This window comes from Pinus tabuliformis, chromosome 2_1 (assembly GCF_031772625.1).
Source record: "Pinus tabuliformis cultivar Carrire ecotype Pingquan chromosome 2_1, CPIR1, whole genome shotgun sequence".
Lineage (NCBI taxonomy): Eukaryota > Viridiplantae > Streptophyta > Pinopsida > Pinales > Pinaceae > Pinus > Pinus tabuliformis.
The window spans coordinates 22,287,957-22,296,303 of NC_142299.1; positions in this window are offsets into that span (position 1 = coordinate 22,287,957).

Sequence of the window (8,347 nt, forward strand, 5' to 3'; positions counted from 1 at the left end):
TGATTTCGTGTTGTGGGCTTGCCTGCAACGGGTCGCTTTCTATCGACATCAGCACATTATCTAGAGAGATGACTTAGAAATCGTCAGTACCTTGAAGTCTGCATGCATCAATGGCAGGTTTTTCGCCTTTGACAACAGTTTACATCATTGAATTTCGATCGAAGGATTCCGTGACGTGTTCGACATCAACTCATTCATTCACATCTCATGGATTGTACTGGGTACTTTGAGAACCATTGACATCACTGGCGGTCTCTCTCACACTTGTTAATGGTTTACATCATTGACTGGTAATCAAGTGGTTTCTACCATGTTCAACATCAACTCATTTATTCGCATGGATAGAATCGTACCAATTCGGGAAGTAGAAATGAAGACCCTGGATCTAGTTTCCACCATCTAGGTTGCGAGGAGTTTTGTATTCATTATATAGTAGACTAATCATAAACAGATGGTTGCGTCCATATTGTGTCTACATGTGTCTATGATTATGATGTACTGCAAAATCATTCCTGTATCAGAGCAGTAGTTAGATTATTAGTTAAAGTTTTCAATCTGAGTATGGGAATGCCTACCTCAGTGATGATATCATCTTACATATGTATTTTGTGTTGGATATTTGCAGGTTCTAACCAGGCTCTCCACAAGATAATCCTTGAAATGATAAAGTACTTCACCCTTCCTAGATGATATGAAACCCTAAATCTACTTCAGGCTTCGCACTTTAGGGGGCAATCTGTTACACTAAAAAATGTCACCATGACTATTTGCAGTTAGTATGGCTCCATCAACTGTCATACTATCCTCCTTGGCAAGTCTCATGCCTCTACTTTCCATGTCAAACTCCAAGAAAGAGAGAAAAGTCATTTAAAGTCAATTATCTCTGGGTACGCAGTTTCTCTCAGCCTTACCTGCGTGTACGCAACCCAAGTTCACAATACCTGCGTACTTGTACGCTCTGTCTGTAAAGCAATGGGTGCATACTCCTGTAAAGGTCAAAAGGCGCAAGTTTCACTCCAAAAAGTTACTTGTGGTCATTTCTAGAGCATTCTAGAAGCTTGTTTGACGTGTATGGAGCGCCTCCATATGGTTCATGTATCCCTATGGAAGAGGAACTTATCCCATCAAGAGGGGAGCTAACCCACCCAAAGAGGGGCTTATCCCATTGATGGTGGACTTGATTAACTTCCTCTACAGCACTATAAATACATGCATTGGGCTAGAGGGAGGGGAGGTTGAAAGCTGAACATTCCTAAGGGTAGATGCTGCTGAGATTAGGACTTCCTTGTAGAAGCTTGTGAGGAGAGATTGTCATCCTTTCTTGTTTCATTTGGAAGTGGGTGAGCTGGTCAAAGTAAAGGAAAACTCTTGCTGGACCCTGGGAGGAACTAGCACAACACCAAGGCTCAGGTTGTAATGGTTTCTTTTGTTTCCTATTAATACAAATAAGTCCATTCTTCTCAACAATTTGTTATTTATGAGTTGTTTCATATACTCCTTGGTCTGTATGTTAAATATGTTTTATTTTATGAGATATTCAGGTGCTATTTAATCGTTTGATTGTTAGTGAATGCGGGTTTCGAAGAGAAGGAGGAGCTCATCCGGATCGACGAGGCTGGACTACTACAACAGCGTTGGACTATAGGTAGGATCTAAACACTTGGTTTCTTATATGGTAAATGCATATTTAGAGAAGGATTGTTCTTAATTGTCTTGTTTGTCACTAGAAAGCCTTAAGCTTCTAGGGAGGTTGGTTTTGTCTGCAAAATTGACTCTTTCCGCATGACACCATCCATTCCCAAGTCTGATTTGGTAGGACATTCGTATCTGACCCTAGGTCCAAAATCACCTAATCCATTTCATACTCTCCTATTTGCGTAGTCGGTCTCATTTCCCGTCCCATTCTTGTTTTATGCTTGCCAATATTTCATATTGTGTTCGGCTCACCCGGCGTAGTTCTAACGCATCTATTGATGAGCTCTTGTAACCCTTTCATAGCCTTACTATCGCCCAGTAACTTCATACAGGTCTCCAGGAAAGTTGTGAGCATAGAGGGGTCCATATCTGAATTAGGCTTATCCTTGCTTCCTGAGGTGGATGCCTTAGTGAAGCTCTTCTTGGCTTCCATGAAGGTTACACGTGTAGACTGCAAATCAAACTTAGCCTCCTTCATTGGAGCTTTGCAGACCCACATACTGTCCTCGGGCTGCTTCCCCTTGTCATCTCCCATCGCGATTCCACTTCTGAGCACTATATTTATGTTTGGATCTTCTTCATGCGGGTCAAACCTCATCATCTGCCAATTTTGAGTTGGCGGAGGTGGTAACGCACCTTTATCATGGATCCTAGCTATCGACGTAGGACAATATTTTGTTTCATGATCAAACAACATGCAATACTTGCACGGCGGAAGTGTTGGGTTAGTGCAATCATAGGCATAATGTCTTGGTCCTCCAGAATTGTAGCAGATCAACTGTCCGCGACCTCTACCAGGTCCTCCTCCTTCTTGGCCTCGTCCATGCCCCTGAAATCTTGCTTGCGCCATCCCGGTGCTCTGGTCAGGGGGTCGTGTTTCTGCCTAAACCCTATAGGTAGGATTTTTATCCATCATCATTTCATCACTCTTGCAATTACGCTCATCATGCCCTACCAACCTACAAAAGTTGTAGAACAGCTGTTGCGGTGTTTGTACAAACTTCTGCAGCAAATGATAGTTATCTGTGGCATGTTTTCTTGCTACCTAACATATAACACACCACAATGCAGGCCCAACACTAGGTCCTACTTGAGCTTCTAGCCTTAAAGGCATCGGTCCTCCTCCTGCAACATAGTTCACAAAGACCGGGCAATGGTCCTTGTCATGCCTCTGACTCTTTCATTTCAAGCACCATACCTCCTCATGCATCTCTGGTTGAATTGTCCAATCCTACTTCAGACTTTGCATCTCAACGCATAGATTCTTCAGCTGCGCATGGATCTGCTGAACCCCCAGGTTTGGATCGTGCATTGGTGTTTCTTGCAGTCTCATTGCAATCTCTAAGACCTCCGCTTGCATCGTTATCGTCTGTTGTGACAGGGCGACCCTTAAGTGTGGTAGGAGTGAAGCCACAAACCATTCACAATCTTATGAATCTGTCAGATTCATGTTGGCTTCACAAATTGTACATTTTAACCTCTGATCTAGTTCCCAAGGCATCTCTCTTGGTTGCATCGCGATCTTCTTGAATCCCACAATCAACTGTGCCTCAAATTTAGGCCTACTGAACTCTGTATTCAATGTTGTCTCGATGTATGCCACTCCACCATTCGGGTTATCATTAGAGTACTTGATATACAAGGTAGCGAGTGATCTTGCAGAACACTAACCAATGTTGCCTTCTTTATATGATCATTTGTAACTCCTTGAGCTTCCCATACAGCTTTCACAATGAACCAGAATTAGTTCGGGTCCTCATTTCCCAAGCATTTGAAAAAAGGAAACTTCACTGAATTTTCCATACTGAACTACGGTGGAGGTGGAGGTGGTATGGGTGAAGTCATAGGTGATGGTAGTGAAGTCGGAGGTGGTGTGGGTGGAGGTGGTATTCGAAAGGAATCCTTGTCTTATTAACTGAATAGCACTTCGCAGAGAAACCTTGTCTATCCCTTCCTCGTCACCTCACGGAGGTGAAATTAATGGACTATACTCCAGTCCCCTTTTTCCTTCGTTCTTGTAAGTTTTTCTGCTTCGCGTAGTTCCGAACATCAAGGTAGTTGCATAACACATTTTTCGTACAATAGCATTTTAATCTAGGTATTGAAAGATTTCACATACTTACCACGCGGTCCTTTGAAAAAGCACCACTCGACCTTGCTGTAGCTGACTGAGGTGTCAACCGTGAATTTAGTCACAAATCCTCCTATGACACGATTGAGCCAATGATTGATAGTGCAGGCAATCTTGTCCTCAGATGCTTCCAATTTTTGTATTATTCCGGTGTCCAAACAATAGGATCGTCAAGTTTCCACCTTCCTTGGCTATCTGCTAGCTTCAGAATCCACTCATGTAGCTCAATTGGGAAGGAGCAGAAAATGATCTCATGGATCTCTATATATAGGTATCTATTCAACTATTGTTGCTTTGTCAGTCGCATGATTTTGTTCTGCTATGCCACGAATTCGTGGATCTTCATATCCAACCAACCTCCAATCTCCTTCTTAGTAGGATTCTAGTGATACGACATCACACATCTCTTATGTAGATCAGGTACCAGCAACGAAACCATTTGTTGGATTGAGGGGCCTGACCTAGGTTCACCGTTAATTAGCCAAACAAATCCGTAGGTTTTAACCCCGTATAGAAATTACCTGCATATGATTCTAGAACACAGAAAATATACAATGCGAGAGCATAACACATAAAACACATATACATAGAGATTTTCCCCTAGATCCCAAGACCAGGACTACTAGCTTGATTTTTCATTATTTTCCTTTCAATGTTACAATACATATTTATACATGCCGAAGCATCCTATACCATGGACCGAAAACCATCACGTCCAAAACCATGGACCGAAAACCATTGCGTCCAAAACCATGTGCAAAAAATCATGCACAAAACCATAGGTAGGTCTACCCAACTTAACATAGCGTCCAAAACCAAAATTTTCTGGGGTGCTGCCTTGGACCCCATAGAGTGGAGTTACCTGCACCCCTCAAACCCCCTGTGACTCCCCTCGCTATGCAATCGGTGCAACAAAGAGGGGGATCCTCCCCGCTTCTAACCCACCGGTTAACTACGTGGGCTAGTCATGTAAAGAATATAACACAACCCAACAATCCCTACACTACTGGCACTTTCGGCATCAGCCCGTGGAGCGTGGACCGAAGTCTCACCTGAAGCAGTATGGGGGGATGCTAGAACCAAGTTTTTGCACCCTGAGATGGTTGTGATGCCATTTGATTCCCTCTATCCTTGCCTTTGTTCAGGTTGCTTCACTCTAGGGCTTGCAAGATGAGCCCTCTATTCCATCCTTCAATACATCTGCGAAAGGGTACAATCAACCTTCACGCAACCCTAGCCTGCTGCTCAGGTACTTTCGCGTTGCTATGGAATCATGCCATGTAGATTCCCCAATTAATTTAAGTGACTTTCTTATCTTATCAAATAATTATAGTTAACACTGCGTAAACATATATTCGCAAATGCATTCAGTTATTCAATGTAATTGCATTCATTCGTGCATCACATAAGCATAATAAAGGAAATTCACACATAACATATCAAGATGCATCAACAGAACAAAGACAGAACAATTGTAGAATATCTTTCTTAATTGATATCTTCCAAGTGTTTACAAACTCTGTGCACCTTGCGCACACAGCTGCAGAGTTCTGCGCACTCAGCTGCAGACTTCTACCCTAGGCCACTGTGCACTCAGCTACAGAGCCTCTACCTACACTTACGACCCAAGACTTAGACCTTTTACTTCAGAGCTACGACTCTCTTGCATAATTCATCATTGTCTATTGGCTTGTATGGGCCTGACCCAGGTTCAGAGGTGATTTAGCCAAGCAAATCCTGGTACTACTGGCCCTTTTGGCAAAAGTCCACGGAGCGTGGACTGAGGTCTCACTCGAAGTAGTATGGGAGGGTGCTAGAACTAAGTTTCCACACCCTGGGGATGTATGATGAGTTCAGGTGGTCCGTGGTTTGACCTTGCGTGCATGTCGCTACGCGCACTTACCCATACCTCGCAGCCTAAGATGCTGCCTTCGCGCAGCCTTACTTGGGTGCCGAACGTTGTTATTACCCAATATCGTACTAGTATTCCATGATTAGTTGATTAAATTAGCTTATTTGCAGGTGTAAATCATACTTAGAAATATAATTCATTCATACAAGTGCGTGCAGTAAATAAACAATATAATTGCAATTGATATCAACAGACAATAACCCAAGAACAGATACAAGGAATTAAGATAAAACTTCTCTTTATTATTATCTTCCTTTGGTTACAAACTCGACTCTGATCTGTGCACTCAGCTGCAGGGGTCCATGCACTTAGCTGCGAACTCTACTAGGCCTCTGCGTACTCAGCTGCATATCATTTTCCTACTCTACGACACACTTACACTCTTGCTTTCTTCTTTTACTTCCCTCTCTAGCCGATGTCTCTTTACAACTTAGAGCCTCACTCTATTTATACATCCCATGGTTCACAGACCATGGGTACGCCGACATTACATTCAAAACTAGGGCGGACAGCCCTGTGACTCTAACATACATTTTGTGCCTGCAATTCGCGGAGCTTTACAACCATATCAAGTCAAAACTTGGACTTTGAGCCCCAAAACGTGCCTTGGGGGGATTCCATGCCCAACAGGCCCTCAACACAAACATCGTGACTCGCCCTCGAGTCACTCTGTCAGTGCGATGATCTAGGTGCAGCGTCCCTCCAACTGTTCTCGAACGGTACTGGTGTCTGCAGTGCACTAAACTTCTGCTTGCTAAACCTGCTGCATCCGTTCTTCTGAGACCTCTGTGTCCGACGTGCTTCCCTACATCTGCGTGTGCATGCCCTATATGTGCACGAGATTTCCTTCGATATTCATCGTGATCGTGAAAGCCTCGTCAATCCATGGCTGAACGCGTGCTTTGAGAACTGCCTCTTCATGTTGCGCGGCGTCCAACTGCTCCTTTAGTGCCTTAGCTTGTTGCATCCTTGCAAGCCACTGAGTGAGGACGACTGTCTATGCAGTTCCTCAGACACTGTCATATTTCTGTTGGAGTTCTCATGCCTCTGTCTCCAGGCACTGGATGTTGGGGTCCTCCTGCAAAGTCGTGAGGACCTCAAGTGCTTGTTCCAACATGCCGGTACAGTCACGCACAACACCCCCAATTTCTTCCAACCCTGCTATGATAGTGCTAGCGTGTTGTTCTCTGATTTCTAAGGGAGTGGAAGGCTGCACCTTCAACCGCAACTTGAAAATATGAAGATTCAGCTCCAGTTGTACCTTGGTCATTTCTTCTCTAGCCTTGCAGACTCCAGTTGCCAACCTGTGAATTCATACCTCTACTGGTAGATTTGTTGGGATGGCTAGCTCTAGGATGCATCAACAAGCATCATCTACCACCTGCGCCAACTGTTGGTTTTGTGACACCAATTCGTCGTGTTTCAAGATGAGTTGTTCTATGTTTATCTTCTGCTCACTAAGAACTTGGATCGCACGACTCTCCCTAGTGTGCAGCTGTGCTGCTATCCCATCCTGTAGTTGATACAATGTTTCTCATGGAAGGGTAGCCAAATTAAGGCCAAGGCCTTTCAACATGTTAACCGAAAATCTATCAGTCACATTTGCTATGACTAGGGTCCCTTCTGGCAACACTATCGTGTTTTTCATCCGTATGCGCAGCATCTGCTTTGTTGGCGAGGGACCTACTATGAGGTGGGTAGAAAGGGTGCCCACCTGAGGGGGCCGCACCTGTAACTCCTACAGCTGTGCCCTGAGGGCCCCCAACATAGTCTGGTTCTTTTGCATAAAATCTTGAAGGGCCTCATTGGTGACATCGCGAACCGTCTCGCCAATTTCATGGAGGTCACCTTTGGTTAAGGTGATCGGGTCAATGGCCAACTTCAAGGCCTTGACCTTCTTCCTTGGTCCTGCTCACTCTGTGATGTGTGGGCACTTCAGTTGTGTGGACACGGTCCCAGGTTCCACGCTACCTTCTACTGTTTCTGCTTCCTCTGCCTCCTGCCCTTGTGAGGACGTTGCTTGGTCCTCATCTACCTTCGCTGTTGCTTCTTCTGCTACTTGTGCTGCTACTGCTGCTTTTGCAGCCTTTTTCTACTCTGTGGCTTTCTGTGTCACTTCCCATGCTGCCTTTTCCTTAGTTACTGCTATTTCTTGCTGCCTTTTTTCATTCAATTGTGTGATGCGCAGCTTAGCATCGTCCTTCTTTTGAGTTGCCGCCTTCTCAATTTCTGCCAGGTCTGTAGGGTCCTTTCGTTTGTAGGGGAGCCGAGAAATGTGGTGAATGAGGTCTGCCATGATGGGGATAGGCTCCTCGAGCCATAAATACCCATCATGCACTAGGCAGAGTAGCTGCCTGATGATGAAAATTGTCATTGGCGCACAGTGGAAATGTAGTATCCATAATAAATTCAACAACCCAGCCTTCTCCACACCACACAACCACTTCTGTGGTTCTAACGTTATCATTACCCCCTCAGTGTTCTTCTTCATTAGGTTCCCGGTTTCTAGGTGAGGGAACTTCTCACAGTCAGCGAGGTCCCAGTCTTCAAACTTCATGGTTGGCACATGGCCTAGGTGCATGCCCTCAAACACAATGCCATCTGGGAGG